Source organism: Bidens hawaiensis, unplaced genomic scaffold (assembly GCF_021521415.1).
Source record: "Bidens hawaiensis isolate Kalapana, Puna unplaced genomic scaffold, B.hawaiensis_p1.1 tig00019077_1, whole genome shotgun sequence".
Lineage (NCBI taxonomy): Eukaryota > Viridiplantae > Streptophyta > Magnoliopsida > Asterales > Asteraceae > Bidens > Bidens hawaiensis.
Window position 1 is genome coordinate 337,766 of NW_027492895.1, and position 10,999 is coordinate 348,764.

The window sequence follows — 10,999 nt, forward strand, 5'->3', positions numbered from 1 at the left end:
ATGAAACCCAAGTAGTCCCTTTGGAGGAACTGCAAGTTGATGAACAGTTACGTTTCATTGAGGAACCGGTCGAGGTTTTGGATTGGGAAACCAAAACGCTCAAGCACAGCAAAATTCCAATCGTTAAAGTTCGTTGGAACTCGAGACGTGGACCGGATTTCACGTGGGAACGCGAGGATCAAATGATGAAAAAGTATCCTCACCTTTTTGAAGGGCTGACCAAACACAGAAAACCGCGAAACCCGGCAAACCGTCAGAAATCACCGGAGGTATGAATTAAATTTCGGGATGAAATTTCTTTCTACTAGGGGATGATATGACAAACTGAAAATTTTTTCTTACTTTTTCAGACACTCACCACGACTTGACTCAAATTTTCGGGACGAAAATTCTTTAACATGGGAATGATGTGACAATCGTCAATTTCAGGTTAACTCCGTTAACTCAACTCTGTCAATTCAAACTTAAGATCACTGAATCTATAACGCACACCTCATTACATTTAAACTAGGGTTTAAATGACGCTTAACACTTACTACATGTGTAGTCTTTCGGGAATTACACCGAAACGCAAACGAGTTGACGCAAACAATTGGTGAATAAACGAAAAACGTCAAAACAGTAATTATGTGATAATAATGTGTTAGACTTATGTGTTGTGTGATAACATCGTTATAAACACTAACTCAAGATGTAAACAAGTTAGTTTAAGCTAGATAAGTAATACTTAGAAGTGGAGGGGCCAAAGTGTAACATAGTATTATTATAAATAATAATAATAATAATAATAATAATAATAATAATAATAATAATAATAATAATAATAATAATAATAATAATAATAATAATAATAATAATAAACCCTAACTTATTCTTTCTCCCCCCACACAAATCCCGTTCGGACTCTCTCCCTTGGCTCCCTTGGCTGCCGCCACTCATACACACACATACAACCAAGATTTCAAGCCTTTGATTGAAGATTAAGGTGCTAGGAAGGTATAAACGACTATCCTATGCATCCTTTATACTTAATTTCGATGTTTAATGGGTTAATTGAAAACCCTAGAGGCCGATTTATATATGATTGTTGTTGATTTGATGATGATTTGATAACTAGATTGGATATTGTTACATGTTAATTGCTTGTGTCATTGATTTGAGTTCAAACAAAAACCCTAATCATGTATGTAATGTGTAATTGATGTGCATGGATAGTGATTATGGAGTCTAGAGTGTTATATGAATGAAGGATGGTCCATAGATAGTTAATATGTTGAGTTTGGATGCAAACAGTTTCTGGACAGATTGTGTTATTGATGTTTAATTGACTGTAACGAGGTGTAAATGTGAAAATTGGTTGAGATTATTGATACTACAGTAAACTAGGTTGAGTCTAGTTTCTAAATAATATAAATTTGTAATTTTTGGACAAGTAAAGGTTAACTTTTATGATTTTACAAAAACGTTGTGCAAAGCTGAGTTGTCAGACCTGCTGTTAGGTTGTTTTGTAAATGTTATATCTCATGAACTACGAGACCAATTGGGTTGGTTCCACTTCTACAAGTTGACTTATTGAGTTAGGAACCTAACCCAAGTGGTCTTGCATTTATTGGATTTTTCTTTTAACGGGAATTTCAAATAACATTCTGTTGCGCATGAATTTGACTGTTATGAGTTTGCTGTAATGATTTGATGATTGTGAGAAACCTATGTGGAATAAAAATATAATAAAATATGTTCTGGAAACCTAAGACATATATGCTTTTGTAATGATTTTTGGTAAATTAATTGTGATGCTATGATCGGTGAGATAGACTAGTTTTTCAAGTAGAATTCTGTCGTTAAGAAACTAGTTGCTGAGTTTTATGAAAGTTGCATGAAACAACGTGATTGCTAATTTATTATCGTGTTTTGACCAAATTGCCCTTGAGGGGAATGATTGCTAATTAATTGTCGTGTTTTGACCAAATTGCCCTCATGGGGAATAATTGCTAGTTAATCGTTATGTGTTGACCAAATTGCCCTTACGGGGAGTAATTGCTAGTGATGTACATTATGAATACATGACACGTAAATAATTTCTTACACATGTAATGTATCACAAATACACTTGTTAAAGTCACACACGATTCACAAACAAAACACGAAACATGTTATGTGCATAGGTATTATGTGCCGGGTCTAGAGACTCGATAATATTCCGACACTTAGAAAAATCTCTTTGTTGTTTTAGAACGCTAGAGAGAGTTTTTCTGTGACGCGCATCTTGGTGAATTATTTTGGGAATACTTCGCAAACAGTGAGTTTCACTTTCCCCTTTTAAACTTTTTAAACGCTATCATTAGGGGGCTTCGGTTTACGTTATCTGGAAGGAGCGAAACAACCGGCTTTTCAAGAACTCTTTCATGACTCCGAAGATGGTTGCGGACGAAATCATTAGGGGGACGCGCCTAAAGCTTATGACTCTAAACTTCAAGAATTCTGAACGGGTTTTTCGGGTTCTCGAGGATTGGCACTTTCCGCGGGGAGTTTATCACCAGATTGATGATAATGGTTGATTTGTTTTAGTTTTGTTTATTTACATTGTTCTTGTGTAAGCTTTGGCTGTGTTTACCAATGTTTGGTGGTTTTGGTTTGTTTACTCTTGTATGGCATGTCATACATGAGAACTAATATGGCACTCTGTCATATTACTTGTACTTTTTGTTTGTGTGGAATGCATTTAACCGGGTGAATCCCTTTACCCAAAAAAAAAACTTTTTAAACGCTTTTCACTTGGGGGAGATAACATACTCCGAAAACGCATTTAAGATTTTGTTAATATAGATTATATATCACTTGTAAAGACTAAGTGGCAAACGCGTTAACTAAAGTCCTTCATTCACATCGAACCGTTTAATATTGGATAATAGCGAGTCATTGTTGAGTTGTACTACTGGGTTTGACAAACCCCACCCAACGCTAAACTCGACTGGAGGTCGAGTGGGTGTAATCTTGGCTAAACACATACCATGGTCTGGATGACCTGGTGGCAAGGCAAATGATAAACAGTCAGCTTCGGTGTCGAACACTTAGTGATATAGATATATAATTGACATAACACTATCTGGTAACGCAAAACGCTTAACGCAAAACGCTGTAACGCAAAACGCTTAACGCAAAACGCTGAACGCAAATGCTAAACGCTTTATTTTATATAACTTGTGAACTCACCAACCTTGTGTTGACACTTTTAGTATGTTATTCTCAGGTAGCCGAGGCGGGCGCGCGGTTTAGGATCATGCATTGCATGAAACACTTTTAATTATGCAAACTTATTTTAAACTGTTATCATTGGGTTTTAAGTCGTCCTGCGTGACGCAACATTGGTTTCTATGGTTTTACGCTTCCGCATTCAATTACTCGTAAACGTTTTCATGGTTTTGAAACTTTGTTTTATGGTTTGATTATAACTAATGAATCCGATCCTGTTAGTTCACACGCTCTGACGGTAAAACTCCGTTAGTGGATTTTGAGGGTGTGACATCAACAAAACCTATTCCTTTCTTTGAATACTTTTGCTTACCAGATACTTCAATTATTCCATTTAGCAAAAAGGAAGAGTTTCTAAATTTTCCCAATTTGTTATTTAAATCAAGAACCTCATTTTCAAGCTCAGTTATATTTGATCTATGTTTCAAGATTTCTTTAAATTTTTGATCATTGACGGTCATTTTCGCCGACAACTCAGCCTTAAGATCATGATTACTTATAGTTAAAGCCTCAATTTTCTCTTTTGAATTCATTTGAGAGGTCAAGGATTGCCTATAAGTATCTTTTAACGAAACAATCTCTTTTAGCAAATTATCATTTTGAAGTTTCAAGACATCTATCTTAGACTTATTGGTCTCACAATCAACACATGATAATTTAGAAGTAGAATTACTAACCTCATTTTTCTTAGCCATGCAAGCATACATGGTTGAATTACTGATCTTTGCCATACAAGCGAAAGTAGCCGGAAGCTTTTCATTTGAGTCATCAGATTCAGACTCGGTATCAGCATCAGAAGATAAATCACTTCCACTTGCATCTTGAAAGTACTTAGGAAATCCAAACATTGCCAAATTTGCTTGATTGTTACCACATAATAACCTTTGTGACCAGTCATCTCCATCTACGTTGGATAACATTGCTTGAGATGCGGAAGACGAAGGTTTACCTCCAGAAGGCTTTCCTGCATCATTACCACTCTTTCCCGATGAGTTTTGATCTTGCTTTCTGGGACCGGTATACTCCTTTTTAGGCCTATCACATTCTTTGGCAAAATGACCAAATTCTTGACAATTGTAGCACTTGAACTTTAATTTATCAAACCCCAATTTCTTGTTCAAAGATGAAAGATCTTTACCCGTTCTCTGCATATACTTTTTAACTTTTCTGACTATCATCGCCATGTTCCACTTTAATTCCATCAGTTCTAAATCATCAGGATCGATCTGATCATAATCTTCATCAGTCAGATCACTTGTAGCAATCTTACTACTAATCAAATTCTCATATGAAGTCATGAAAGGAGACAAAAACGCAAAGTTTTGTTTGGCCTCTCTCATGTTTACATTTGTTTGAGATGAGAATTGATGTGATGGAGATGAAGATCCAGATCCTCCAGTTGAACCAGAAGCACTAGATAATCCAGTATTCCCAGCTGTATAGAAACAGGCTCGTGGATCACTATACAAGGTTGTTGCAGTCTCACTTGCATTTTGTGTGAGAAATGCAGTGATAGGAGAAATGGTTGAACTCAATGGCATACTTCCACCATAAATTGCGGGATCTTGACTGTTTTTTGAAGACTTTTGACATTTAAGATCATATTCTCATGCTTCGATCTTTTGCATAAAATCCGATGCCGTCAAATCTTCATTGTTGAAATAATTATTCTCTTTCAAAATCATCAAGAAAGTAGAGTAGGAACTCGGTAGTGCACTGTTAATGGTATCAATTTTATCAATCTCAAAAGTTTACAATCTCATCTTCTCCATTTCAGCTATCAAATGATTAAACCTTGTTATCATCTCTTCAACAGTTTCACCTTTAAGTAGGTTAAAGTTTCTGAATTGAAACTTGAGTATAACCTTTTCGCTTTCAGCGGTGTTTCCCATACTTCTCATACGGATATGTTGAAATAAAGAAGCACAAATCTTTATACTCCCTACTTGGTGAAAGATATTTTCAGGCAAAGCCATAGTAAGAGTAGAATAAGCTTTTGTCTCAATTTCTAATGCTTTCTTCTCTTCAACCGAATATTGTGAGATAGCTTTAGGTGTAAAACCAATAGTCTCATCCCCAATTATTGGAACGGTGTAAACCTCATCCAAACAGTACGAACAATCAGGATGAACTGATCCTAGATGAGCACGTAAACGAGGTTCCCATTTAGCAAAATCACTAAATTTCATCAAACGTGGACATTTTAAATGTGAACCAATCTCATTGTAACATTTGTTGCATCAACATGTTTTGAAAAGCTAATGCATACATACCAGCCATTCTTGACAAGTTTCAAAATTCAAGGATTAAAAATTAAAATTAGTTAACGAACTGTAAACAGTGTAACGAACTGTGAACAATTGTAACGAACTATGAATAGTTGTAATGAACCACACCTTAACGAAGTTAAGATTAATGTTAACGAATCAGATGGTCAACAAATCAGATGGTCAACGAATTAAATGGTCAACGAATCAAATGGTCAACGAATCAGATGGTCAACTAACGAATTAGATAATCGACTCACTAAGAGAAGGCTTAGCGAATTGTAGGGCGAATCAGCTACAGTTGATAACGAATCAGGTTGTTACAACGGTTGTAACAAACTCTGACAACGAATGCCACGTGGCCAAAGTTGTTATAATACAATTTCCAAGGTAGACACGTGTCACACGAATCAGTTGACACGAATCAGATGGTGAAGCGAACCGGTTAATTAATCAACCAAAATTCATAACGAATTGGCTAAGTATGTTAACGAATCAAAGTGAATGTGTTAACAAATTAAGTAGAACACTTAACGAATCAAAAATGTATTCAAATCTTCAAATCTTCAAAGAAGATTTCCAGATTTCTGGAAACGAAGAACACACAAACAAGAAACGAAAATTTGTAATACCAACTCAATTCTCAACCAAATCACACATCCAACCTATCGATTTACCCGTAAATCGATCACGAGTCTAATCGTATCACTCTCGTAACCCAATTCACCATAACCCAGATCTAATCTAACCAAAAACGATCCCCTGTTCTCGGTCAAAACTAGATCCAACCAAAAACGATCCAAACACAATCCAAACTCCAATTCTAGTCAACCACAACTCACCAATACCTTAACAAATTCAGATCCAGTCCAATCTTTACAAAATCAATTCAATTCAGTCTTAAATCAATTCAAAACCAAACCGATTAATAATTAATCTATTTTCAATCTGAATAACATCAATTAATCATCAAATCAAGCGTAATGGAGCACCGAAAGCTCTGATACCACTTGTTTGATCTCTCGAATTAATCCTAACACAGTACACAGATTCTCAGATCTGATATACGATTAACCTTATACGGATCTAGCTCATGATTACGTATGATTTATATGTTATATGATGTATATTAAGTATCTATATATTAGTTGTATGTATGTGTATTAATAATATTAGTATGAAGATGAAGCTTGAGAGAGAATTCGGCAGAGATTCGTTAATTAAACTCAAAACTTATATTAAACTGTGAACAGTGTTCACTATAAATAGAAGATGGACCTAGTTCGTTAACATCCCCTAACGAACTAGAGTCCACTTTGTTACATACATTAAATTAAATACTCTTAACGAATCACCCCCTGATTCGTTAAACATCCTTAACGAATTAGGAGGGGTAATAACTTAGATCTAGTTCGCTAAACATCCTTAGCGATCTAGACTATAGCTTTAGCGAACTACCTTAATACATTCATAATTTATTACATAAATAAATGATAAATACATTAACGTTAAATGCAAAGACTCGAGATGCAAAACCGTGTATTAACACTTTTTTTCTTTAAAGATTATGATGATCATGTTATTTCAAGAAATCACAATTATTTTCTCAAGATCTTGGATCAAAAGTATAATATTTCCATGAACAACTATGAATATTCTTATGATCTTCAAAAACTCATAAAGTTATCATAAATATCATAAATTATAATATTTACACTTTAAACCCTATACTTTCATAAATGTCAATAAACATCCTAAACTAAAATATTTACACTTTAAACCCTATTGTTTCCTAAATGAAAATAAATACACAAAACAATAAGATATTACACTTTTAACCTCGTACTTTCTTATTTATCAAAACCATCTAAAACATTTTGAGCAAGTATACAAATAGAGTATAAACCGAGTATGTATTTATCTGACAAGCAAACGGTTCTGCCAAAGGCAAGAGTGGCGTAAATAATCACATTGGACCCGTGACCCTTACATGGGAATCAACTTGCTAGAGGTCATGCTCTAGTATGCGACACTCTAACTAACTTAAAAATCAAAACTTAATTTAGGGCTTCCCGTGACCGGTTCAACAAACTCTTGCTCGTGTTCGTGTTCATCTATCAAGCAAGGTGAGTTCATAGCCCCTTTTACATGTTTTAAAACGTTTTATACTTTGGGGTGGAAACATGCAACTTATTTATTTTAATGTTTTATAAATGCTATTTGATTCAAGCTTTATTCATATCATTGTGTGTGATCATTACAAGTATATACTTAATCGCATGTACAACCATTAACTTTTTAAGAACGTGGTAGTATGATGATAGATCTATTATCCCGACCCGCCCACTCAGTCCTCGGGTAGAGGCCTGTGTGTTCAAAATCCGATGATCGTTAAACATTAAACATAATAGTCTAATCGTGGATTAGACGACTCGCTAATCGTGTTAGAGGTTTGGTTGTAATCACAAAAGTATATAAAGTAACTTAACACATATGGAATGTTTTTAACATAAAACATATTTTTCCATAATTTTAAATTTAAAACCTATGTTCTCACCAATTATTTTTAGTTGACACTCTCACATGTTTTTATGGTAATGGAAATTAATGAAGATTCTTGAAGTATCACCTAGGGGATGTGTCAGACTTAGAAGTTTAATTGCTATGTCATGTTTCTATTATGGATTATGTTTGGTTTGAACAACGTGTTGGTTTATTTTAATAAGAGTTTTACATTTAATACCATGTGCATGATTTCAATCTACGCACGCCCCGGTGTTTCCGCCTTCGGCCGGGGGTGTGACAGATTGGTATCAGAGCCTTGGTCGAAGAGAGTTAGTAACCGACCTAGGTCTAAGAATGTCCCTTAGGTTGAAATTATGTTCTATTAGATGTACTAACTTCCCTTTTGTAGCATATATTTTAATTCCGCCAACCCTTCTGAAAACTCCCACATCCCCTTACCACCGTTGGACTTAGACTACATTGCGCTAGAAGACTTGGACATGCCTTTGAACCCTCCATCACCAAGTATCTCCACCTACAGCCCAATTAGTTAGGCCCGTTTAATGAGAACTCCTTCCCCCACCCATGGAGAACTAATAGGCCCAATTGGAGAATTCATAGCCCTGTCAGTCAATAGCTCGGTAGGAAGTAATCAACTACTTGGCGATGAGCTCGAGGTTGATGCCACTAGCAAACAGGGCTAGGCCCTTGGAACTAACTTGAAGATTATTGGAATTTTTGGGCTTACAATCCTGATCTATCTTTTCACTTTCTAGTTTATCTTGTATTCAAATTTTGATGCCATGAAATTTCTAGTTTGAACTATCTTTCTTTTGTAAACAATTGTTTTATTATTCCTTACTCTTTTACTTGTTCCAACTTTGTATGATGATTTCTTAGAAAGCCTCCTATACGCGATGCCTCTAATGACAACAACGACAACAATGCCCCATTGGCAACAGTGCTCGCTTAAATGGCCACTCTTATTCCTGCTATCGTCAATCAACTCAACGGCAAAAATAAAAAAACAACAATAATTGAAACAACTACGATCAATCCTACCGAACCTTTGTTTCTTCAAAACCCACCGAGTTTACTGGCTCGGAAGGTGCCACCGGCTTGTTAGAGTGGTTCGAGAGCACGGAAGCCCCTTTAAGCATGTGTAATTGCCCGGAGAATCTTAGGGTCAAGTATGTTGCTAGCACCCTTAAGCTAGGAGCTTTGACTTGGTGGAACAAGAGACTCTGAACTTTGGGGCCATACCATGAAAGGAGCCAATCACCTTGGCTATACCAACCGTTTTCAAGAACTATCCCAGTTAGTACCCCACCTAGTCACTCCCGAGGAGAAGGCCACTGATCGCTACATAAATGGCTTACCTTCTTCAATGAGGAGCATAATTTTGACCGTTGATCCTGGAACCCTCCAAGACACCATAAACCAAGTCAGTACCTTAACCGATGAACTAGTTAAAACCGGAATTTTGGTGAAGGATTCGGGGAAACAAAAAGAGAGAGAGTTCAAGAAGATAGCTATCAACCTAACATGAAACCAAAAACTACCAACTATGCCGCAGTCACCCCTGCTGTGCCCGTCCAAGCTGTGGCTCCTGCTAACCAAGCCCCAGCTAGGGCAGGGTACTCTGGACCTCATCCTCTATGCTCCACCTGCAACTATAATCACCCACCAAGTTCCCAATGTCGAAAGTGTACTAATTGTGGTCGATTTGGGCATCTAGCTCCTCGATGCTGAACTGCCCATGTTGCTATTAATCAAGCCATTGTAGCCAACGCCGCACCAACAAACAATAACAATGCTCGTGCTTGCTTTGAATGTTGTGGTTTAGACCATTTCAAGAACAAATGTCCCCAATTGGCTCCAAAGAACAACCAAGCCACTCGTGGTAGAGCTTTCAGTACTGGTGCTTCGGATGCACGTCAAGATCCCAATGTCATAACCGGTACATTTCTCTTAAATAGCTACTTTGCGTCCATACTAGTTTATACGGGTGTGAAAAGAAGCTTTACATTACTTGATTTTGAACCCCTTGTTAAATGGAAGCCGACAAAACTAGACTTCCCTTACACTGTCGAGTTAGCCAATGGTAAAACCATCCAAGCCAATTCTATTATACGCGATTCCATCTTGACTTTTGATGATCATTCTCTTAATATCGATCTAATTTCCTTTAAGCTTGGTTGCTTTGACCTAGTTGTGGGAATGTATTGGTTATCCCGTAATCTAGCCGAAGTTGTATGTGCCGAGAAGCTCATTCGTATCCCGTTACCATCCGGTGAAACACAAATCATTCAAGAAGAAAAACCCGATCGTAACCTAAAAATAATCTCTTGTATGAAGGCCCGTAAACTTTTGAGTAAACAATGCTATGCCTTTTTAGCCCACGTAGTTGACAAGAAATCCGAAAGGAAAAAGATTCAAGACATACCCGTTGTCAAAGACTATCCCAAAGTTTTTCCCAACGACTTGCGAGGACTTCCTCCCTCTCGACAAGTCGAATTCCGAATCGACCTTATACCCGGTGCAACTCCCATAGCCAAGTCCCCCTATTGCTTAGCCACGTCAGAAATGCAAGAACTCTCTAGCCAACTTCAAGAACTTCTCGAAAAAGGATTTTATTCGACCCAGTTTTTCACTTTGAGGAGCTCCTGTCCTTTTCCTAAAAAAGAAAGACGGATCTTTTCGAATCTGCATTGACTACCGAGAGTTAAATAAACTTACCATCAAGAATCGGTACCCATTACCGAGAATTGATGATCTCTTCGATCAACTTCAAGGAGCCACTTGTTTTTCAAAAATTGATCTTCGCTCGGGTTATCACCAACTGCGAATTCTCGATGAAGACATACCCAAAACCGCCTTTTGTACCCGCTGTGGACACTACGAGTTCATGGTCATGCCCTTTGGCTTGACTAATGCACCAGTGGTGTTTATGGACCTCATGAACCACATTCGCA